Source organism: Plectropomus leopardus, chromosome 10 (genome assembly GCF_008729295.1).
Source record: "Plectropomus leopardus isolate mb chromosome 10, YSFRI_Pleo_2.0, whole genome shotgun sequence".
Classification (NCBI taxonomy): Eukaryota; Metazoa; Chordata; class Actinopteri; order Perciformes; family Serranidae; genus Plectropomus; species Plectropomus leopardus.
The window spans coordinates 32,694,934-32,704,484 of record NC_056472.1 but is presented as its reverse complement, the minus strand read 5'-3'; positions in this window follow the sequence as shown (position 1 = coordinate 32,704,484).

Genomic DNA, 9,551 nt, shown 5'->3' with positions numbered 1-9,551 from the left:
CTTTCAACACCGCCAATACAATGGAGGTGACTGGAATTCTGCTTGTGGTGTTCAACGTGTTGAAAAATTACAATTGGAAAAACTTGAACACGAACATCTATTTCTAGAAAGAATGTCTCGGTCGCCCTGGATAATCCACAGACCTCACCGTGAACAGTTTTCATTGGAACTGTGTCGTACTGAAGAAATAGTCCCAGTGCAAGCTGCCCAGTGAGGTCTGTGGATTTCCCAGTGCAACCAGAACATTGTTTCTGAGAAAGACGCGTCGCTGCAGTTTTTACTATAAAAGTAATTTTTGTCAATTCTGTGAGCTCCAAAAATGAAACTGTGCTCACGTCTCTTGGATTGTGGCTGTGGCGGACGTTAAAGAGGCTGATATCTTAAAACCTGGGCACATAAATCTGATTATCTGCATGGCTCATCACGACGCCACAGGAAGTCATTCCTGCCAGCTGCCATCACGCTGTACAACAATGAGTCTCCTGTGTGGAGACAGCGGTGGAGCATCAGGCTCTTTTTCCCATCACCAGCACGATCTGCCAACATAAATAACACTATTACGTTACTTAATTTTCTCTGTTCATCCTGTAATGTCCATCTGTTTATTTAATGATGTTTACACTCTGCTTGCATTTTTTAACCCTTTGAAACCCAAGACAACTGTCTTGGGTTTCTTCCAAAAACATGTGAAGAAAGAAATGAGCAATAAAAGAAGAAATTACCCCCAAATGAGCAAAAAATAAATAAAAAAAAACTAAAAAATTACTTAAAAAAAAAAGAAGAAGAAGAAGAAAAAAACAAACAAGGCAAACAAGACTTGGAAAAAGTGCTTTAAATTGTATAATGATTCTGTAATATATTTAATAAAGATAATTCTAAATATATTTTTCTCTACTTTTTTTATTTCTGTAAATATTTTTCCACAGCTTTTTTAAGGAATAATATTCTAAATCTACTAATTTCTTGCAGAGTTGCTCATTGTCTTGTTTCCCATGTTTTTGAAAGAAATTGCACCAATTTTCAAGGTTTAAATACTTGTCAGAGGCAGGAGAAATATGATGTTGATATTGTTTTTGAAATATTGTGTTAACATAGTTAAGCCAGTTTTAAATGCCTAAAAGGATATAATGATGAAGAGACGAAAATATATATCCGAAAGGTCAAAGGGCAACTTCAATGTGACATCAAAATGCAAAAACGCTTTACTTTGAGTGCAAAAGTGCACTTGGTGCACGGAGGAGTACAACCTTGTGGCGGTAATTTTATTTCGCTGTTTGAACTGTGAAGATAGCCCAAATTAATCTTTTACAATGTTGGTTTATTTCAAGAGAGGCCTGTTTAAAAATCATTAAAGGGCGAGGCCACTGGGAACAATGGGATCACCTCCGAAATCCAGCCTCACAGAGGTGCTCGCATGGCTGCAGTCTTTCAGTCTAGTTTGTATTAGTTTGATTTTGGAGTTAATTTAAGCTCTTATCTGCTTCTTTGTGTGTTCCAATGTGGTTTATTTTGTGCTGTTACGCTGCAGTTTCACATTGTTTGTTTTGCCGATTTGTCTATCTATCTATCTAGCAAGCTGTGTTTCTCGATCGTTGTGCTTCATTTCGGTTTTAACGGATCTCGAGCTGATAGGCCCACACATCTCAGGTGGTAGATGAGAATCAGTTGTTTATAGTTATCTTTGGTGGGATCAAACCAGCTTAGCTGTTATCGTCATCAGAGCTTTGCTGCAAAACAGCGGTCCACCTACCTTTGCGTGCACGCAGCAGTCTGTCTGGAGAGGAAAAAAGTGACATTATTATAATAATAATGATAAACTTTATTTGTATAGCACCTTTCATACAAGAAATGCAGCCCAGCGTGCTTTACAAGAAAGAAATTAAATGCACCAAGTACTTCACAAGACAAAAAGACATAATAAAACCTGCATGTAAAAAATAAAATAAAATCAGAATAGAATACACAAATCCACTTGATAATACTAGTAAAAGTAAGACAAAATAAGGATAAAAATGCAGTGCACAGAATGCATATCATAAAATGGAAAATAAAATAAATGAAATATAACCTACTGGCATTATTAATAAAATAAGCATAAAAACAGTGCATATAAAATGCATAAAATCAAGAAAAATACAACATCTTGCAGCAGAACTCAAGTGCAAAGCAGGAAGCAAAGCAGCTGAATCAGAGCTAGTTAAAGGCTAAAAGTGAAGAGATACGTTTTTAGTTTTCTTTTTAAAATATTTAGCGAGCTGGCTTCTCTGATATCATACACATAAAAGACATAAAACTTTGCACTGCTGGTTACGCGTGAGCTCACAATTGTAACTTGATGCGAAATAACTTTTTAAAATAACAGAACTCCAGAGCTGTAAAAACAAAAGGAGGTGATTTCCAACACATCAAGATGCTTTATGCTGTTCAAACCAATATTTAATATTCTCCAGAGCTTCATGGCTGTGTGTGATTGCCGGGGTGTATCTCAAGTGGACATATTTTATTGTATTTTTCACCCAGAAGTTTTGGGGTGTGTGTGTAACACTACAGTACGAGGTGACCTCATTCTGACTGTGAACCGCCCTCTGGGAATCCCCCAACTTACAACTGTTTGAAGGCCTCTGCAGTCAAGTGTGTGTGTGTGTGTGTGTGTGTGTGTGTGTGTGTTGGTCTGTGTAGCTGTGCCATATGCTGAGGTAATGGTCGTCCTCATGGGGACAGCTCATCCTGAGAAACAGACACTGGGTGGTCCTCTGACTTAACCAGCGACAAGAAAAGGTACAAAGAGTGGAGAGAAACGAAGCCTGAAGTTGCCTCAGAGCTGCTGAATTTAATACAACAAACCTCAAACTAACTCCTACAACAGGCAACATGTTAATCTGCAGAGGAGGAATGTCATGAAGTACATTTACTCTAGTAATTAAGTACTATACTTAAGTATGAATTTGAGATACTTGTACTTTGACTTTTTTCTTTTCATGCCTTTAAAGTTCTACTGCATTAAATCTCTGAGGGAAATATTGTACTTATTACTTCACTGCATTTATCTGACAGCTTAACTTTACAAACATTAATATATCAATTTAATCACCAAACTGTTTATACAAGTACAGCTGCAATAATCAGTTGATTAATCAATCAGTCAATAAACAGAAAATTAATTGCCTGCAATTTGGATTTTCTATGTTTTATTTTATTTTTTATAATAATTTTGAGGGTTGATATGGTGTGTTTTTTTCTTCTGTTTTTATCATTTTGTGTGTGTGGTTTTTTTTTTTTTAACAATTTTGAGGTTTGTCTTTTTTTTTCTTTTTTTTAATAAGTCGGAGTTTGGGGGTGTTTTTATTTTTTGATAATTTTGTGTCCATTTTTTTTCTTATTCTTTTTTTAAAAAGATTTTGAATTTTTGTGTGTCTTTCTGTTTGTAATAGTTTTTAGATTTTTGAGTGTTTTTTTCTACTTTGAAAATCTGGGGGGGTATTTTTTCTTTTCGTGGTGGGTTTTTTTGGGGGGTGTTTTTTCTAAATTAAGAAAAAAAATGAAATGGGTACTTTCAATACTTTAAGTATGTGTTCCTGATTACACTTACTTTTACTTAGGTAACATTTTCAATGCAGGACTTTTACTTGTAACCGAGTATTTTTTACAGTGTGGTATCAGTACTTAAATTGAAGTAAAGCATCAGAATGTGTTTATTTGAGCTTTTGGGTACACTGGGGGAAGCTCAGCTGCAACAGTTTTTGCAGCTGTGAGGCCTGACAGTAATGTAGGTAGATAATGAATGCACAGTCAGGCCTGTGAGTTTATTCAAATAAATTTAACTTTTATTTGATCTCACTGGAGTCCATTTATCACACGCAGACACACACACGCACACCCACCTAGTGGCTATCAGACGGAAACGGAAGACCTGCGTATTAGCATGAGAGCGAAAAAGCAGCTCTTCCTGCTCACTGATTCATCTCTATTCAACATCAACAGTATACCAACGCTGGTGACCTGCAGGAAGGGCTCGGCGTTCCTCGCTCCGGTGGGAGTGATGTGGGCGTTTTGTGCGTTTGCCTCCACATGTGTGAGTGTCGTGTTTGTTTTGTGCAGTTTGGCTGTTATGCAGGCAAACGTCTCCCATCTTTGAAGCTCTGGGAACGAATCCTCCTGCACCTGCCCCCTTCCTCCTCTCTCCTGCTGGAGCAGCTGCAGGACTTCTCCTCCTCCTGACTCCCTCCTCGTGTTGTGCAGGAAGGATCGCACCACATGGAGGGATCAGAAACATGTTCTCATACCTACAGGCCAAAGTGGGTCATCTGCCAGGACCTTCCAAAATGACTCATGACAGATTTCTTTTTAATCTGCCGTCGCTGCGGTCGCGGTTTGGTTACACTAAAACTACAAGGCTTAAGTTACACAAAAGACCTTTTTTGTGGAACAAGTTGTGAACAAAACTTTGACATATTAAATTTGATGTTGTTATGGTCAGAAGGTGATTTGATAATTTTTAACAGAGGGGACAGACCCCCGCCCCCATCTACTGTCTGATTTGACTGATTCATCAGTGATTCATCGCCATAGAAAATATTTTATTTTCTGTCCGCAAAGTTGGATTTGAGGCCATTTGAGTGCTTTGTCTCCAGGGTTCCTGCGGATCCTTAAAAACGCTTAAAAGGCTTTAAATTAATCGAAAAACAAGGGTTTAATTGTTAATTAAACGTCTTTTGTCAATCATTAAAAAGTCTTACAAATGTTAAGACGGGAGATTATAATAAATCATTTTTCCAACATTGTAAAATCTCAAAATAATTAGTAACATCTATTTTTTAAAAATAATTTACTGAATTTGATGTCACACAAATCAGGATCAAGCAACCAACGGCACTTAAAGACATCCACGTGAAAACAAAAACTTTTTTCAAGGCAAACCAAATGGATACTTGTTTTTCACGTTTGACTGTACAAAGTTTTACATTTTGGGGGCTATTGCAGTACATCTTGTAACTTTTTAACTTGACCAAAAAAATATGTTCGATGTTGAAGTAAATATTTGGGCAGAATTGTCCCTAATAAGTGTCTGTTCAGGTGTTTATGCTTCTGTGCAGGTGATAGCGGAGGCCGGAGTCATTGCATGCGACACATTCTTGAGAAGATATTTTAAGAACGCTTTGAGGAGATTTCTTAAGATTTGACACAAACATTCACTTGGACTCAGCAATGAGATGATTAGATAATGGTGATCATATAGGGCGAGCCCCTTATACGTGGGAGCGGACGCGTATGAGGGATTGTAGTCCACGATTTCACAGAGGAATTGTGGATTCAAAACTTTCAGAGTTATGTGATGCAATAACAGCTCTTGTAGCTCCTGCTGCATCATGAGGGAGCCAGTTCCTACTGACAAGCTCATAGACACAGCATCATGTGACCTAGAAAAGTGAAAAAAGTTTTTCTGTTGCAATTTTGCAACATATTTCTTTTTTAAATCGCCTGAAATACCACCTCATGCAAGCCAAAAAACTTTTTTGCGGTAAATGGAAGTTTTTTCAAAATTGAAATGTTTCCATTAGGAGTATATTATATTTGCAATATCAATTTGCACACTTTGAGGGTTAATGGAAACCTGCCTTGTGTCTGCTGTTTGCTGCTGAGCGGCCAGTACAGCAGCTTTTTCTGTGAAAACGGCCTGATGGGAGCAGTCAGAGTGAACCAGAACAGTAAAGTTGTGGGCCGTGGAGCTAAATAACGAACTGAAACATAAAGAGCTGTGAAGCCGAGGGGAGCTTCAGATTCAGGTGATTTGTCGAGTGACATGTTGTTTGTGTATTGTTATTTCATACATTGTACTCTCTCTAACATCCTGCGGTTTTCTCATGTTGCTATCAGAGCAGATTTGACCCATCAGATCCCAACCGCGCTTTTTAAACATGTCAGCTTTCATCCAGACGACAATTTGTTATAGTGCTCAGATGAGAAAGTTGGCTACATCATATTAATCAGAATTAGGATAATAAACATGACTTTAACTTGGGACTTTCTGTCTTTTTGGAGAGTTTTGTTTTTCTTGTTTTTACAGATTTGTTAATTTTCTGTGGATTCCTCCTCATGTCTGATCCTCGTCTCTCTGGTTGTCTGGGTTAGTCAGCCCTGAAAACAGTCTAGCGGGGGAAAACCCGAGCGAAGAACATGAGCAAGAACTTGAAAATGTGGGATTAAATCTCTGCAGGACAAAGACATGATGCACACACCAGGTGAATTTTATATGGACAAGCTGCTGACTGTCTTTCTAAAAATAGATCTGATGAAACGTGCTGCTAGTGTGCTGAATTTAACATGACATAAAGACTTTTTGTGAGATTTTATAACTGTAAGGAGAACGCATTTAAAGCTGTGCCGATCAATATCTTTATATGAACAGTAAAGTAAATGCAAATAACATTTGAGGGGTCCTTATGACAAATTCACAGTTATCATCTGACTTTGCTTTTTTTCACTTGTTGTTATTGTTATGTTGTAGCCCGCAACTTTATGGTCTAATCGAATGTGACACACCAAAACAACTCACACACACAGAAAGGCATACTTGTCTGCTGTAGAGCCGTGTACACAACACTAATATACTGGTAATGTTTTTTTTAATCTTATGTGCATGTGTCCCTTTTTCTATCTTTCTGTGCCCCCTCTCTAAATTCGGACATTTTTGTGGGTCTGTGAACACAGGCGAAACTCATCATGACTTATTTTAATCCTCTCAGCAGCAGTTTGAGTCGTGGCGTGGGTAACTGATCAGTTGATCTGGTCAGAGCTGATAAGATTGATGGATGAGAGGAGAAGCAGAGTGCAGAGCAGGTGAATGCAAACTTTTAGAAAGTTTCACTTTCACTGAGCCTTGTGTTTTTCTGCTCCATCTGTGACAACAGTATGCTCGGCGCTCCGAGAGTGTAGTGCAGTGACTATCCTTACTGTTTATATATTTCATTAGTGCTGTAAAATCTGTTTGTGGTGGTAGATGTTTTCATTGTAGTGGCCCGCCTCGAGTAAATGAATGTGTGGGAAACCGTGGACCATGTTTTAGCTTTAAAAATCTGGTGTTTGTGGCAAAGATGGCTCAGATAAATGTAACCAGAACTGTTTCACCAGAAACGTTGATATGATACTTGAACTGTATCTGTGGTTTGCAGATATGTATAATACAAACTTTTTCTTCTTGTGACTGGGCTGCCCCAACATTTGCCAGATATCATGATAAGTCAAGTCGGACCACAGAACAGCTGAGTGAAATTTTCTACCTAATTAACTCTCTGCTCTGATAATGAGGCGTTTACTGATGAAGTGTAACAAACCTGATGTGTCTTTGGAGTTGAAGTCACGCACTTTGTATGCCCATCCATCCATGTGTTGCAGCTCCCTCCCTAATAAACAATAAAACTTGCACTACCTTCCGCTTTGGCACCGAACGTAGACGCTTGTTTTCAGCTGTCTGAGGAGATGACTAATGCAGGAGGACAGTCTTAAACAGACATTAATTCAGAGCAGACGCACAGAAAAGAATGCAACTCCTTAATGCTCTTCTTAGAAATACTATATACAACCTACACACACACACACACACACACACACACACACACACACACAGAGCAAACCTTCCAAGAACCATGTTGACTGACTTATCTGAAATCTCTCTCCATCAGTCCACGTAACAAATTTGAGGGGATTTCATGTTTTGATCCAGATAACTCGTTGAACCTGCTTCTTGGAACAGATCTGCTGCACTGGATCCCAGAGCTGTTTCCATTTGAGCTGATTGAACTGTCCTGTAAGAGATCCACACCGCCCGAGGAGACATCACGCGATACCTTCCCACAGCAGCATCTCATCAGCGCGCAGACATGAAGTGATCCGTATTGATTAGGCGACGGAGAAGCGGCGTGTCCCCACCTCCTCCCACACACACGTACACACAGCCAGTTCATTTCTAGGGGTTTTTCCTCTTTACTTGATAGTGATACACGCAAAGGGCGCCCACATTTTGCAAAACACATACTGCTACATACGATGACCTCATCCGATGATTCCCCACCCAGCCTGAAGCCTTACCGTAACTTTATCAAACTTCATATTTCGACTTTAGTTACCCAAATAAAGCTGTTTTCTTAAAGCTACCCGACAAAAACAGCATAATATGATAACATCACATTAGTCTGAAGTCATACAGCAGGACACATGGTTCCCATAATGCACTAATGTTACCTTCTAATGCAAATACTGTTGAGTGGTCACATCCTTTCAGGGTTTCACAAATGAATGTGACGTTCACAATATATAATGATTTGATGTTGTGTCAGATCAGTTCTTTCATCTTCGTCGACCTCGCTGATTTTCCAAATCTTCCTGATTGGCTCTGATTTATGTGACAAAGAAAACATGGGAGCAGCCAAGACTTACTTAAATATTTTCTTTATTTTACACCAATGTTGGCTCTAAAAATGTAGCATATCATGATGTGATCCTTTGTCATTGTAGCTTAAAAAACTCTTATGATGAAAAGAAAAGAAATGCCAAAAAATATTGCAACTTCAATTGCAATTTGTCAAAAAGCAGCCACTAAATCAGGCATTTAAGGCCACAACAATCACAAAACAGGCCAAAACGTCCTGGAGGGACTGCCAAATTTCAGCCTCCTGGGCTGAAAAATGAAGCCAATTTGAAAGTTCCTCTAATGGCCACTTGAGGCTGGCTCCAATCTCCATAGACCCCCATGTTAAAATACCCAACTTAACAGCAGAAATACATGTTGTCAGGTCAAGATTTTTCTCATAATTTTGCCAATAATTTCCCTCTTAGGTTATAGAAAAGAACTCTGTAGTAAAGAGCTTATTAGAAGGAGAATCGAGAGTGCAGCACCACACAAATATTTCTCATTATCATAACCTTTTAATCAGCTGAACTACTATTTCTTATACAAACATGATTCAATATGCATCCAATAAAAAATGAATGATGAAATTATATTAACTTGGTTTTAAATTGAGCTCATTTGGGCTGTAGTCAGCACCAATTTCAGGACTGGGAAATTATTAGAAACAGACCTGTAAAATAAAGCGTTCATATTTTTGTTAGTTATCTGGTATTTATGAGTGCAGAGCTGCAGAGTGACACTGAGTTTCTTGCTGATCTCCAGAGGAAAGACATTTTTCTGGATGACATCAGCAGTAAAACGCTCCCTGTATGACTTCATGTCGAAGTAGAAGGGGATTTTTAGTCCCCCCGTGTTGAGAGCACCACCCTTTTGTTCTTTGTTTCCTCGGTCAGGTGATAACCATCTCTGCTGTCCGGCTCAGCAGCTCCGTGCCCTCTGCCCACCTGGAAACCCCACCCTCCCACCGCTGGATATAACACACTGATGAAAGCGAGCGGTCTGACGCGGCTGTGACACACAAACTGTGAGAGTTCACAAAAAGCTGCTTTATCGTAGCCTTGAAGCTCTCCAGAGAAAATCCTACGTCTTTTTTTATCCCGCAGGATCCGGCTATAGATACATCACATGCGACTTTGATTATAAG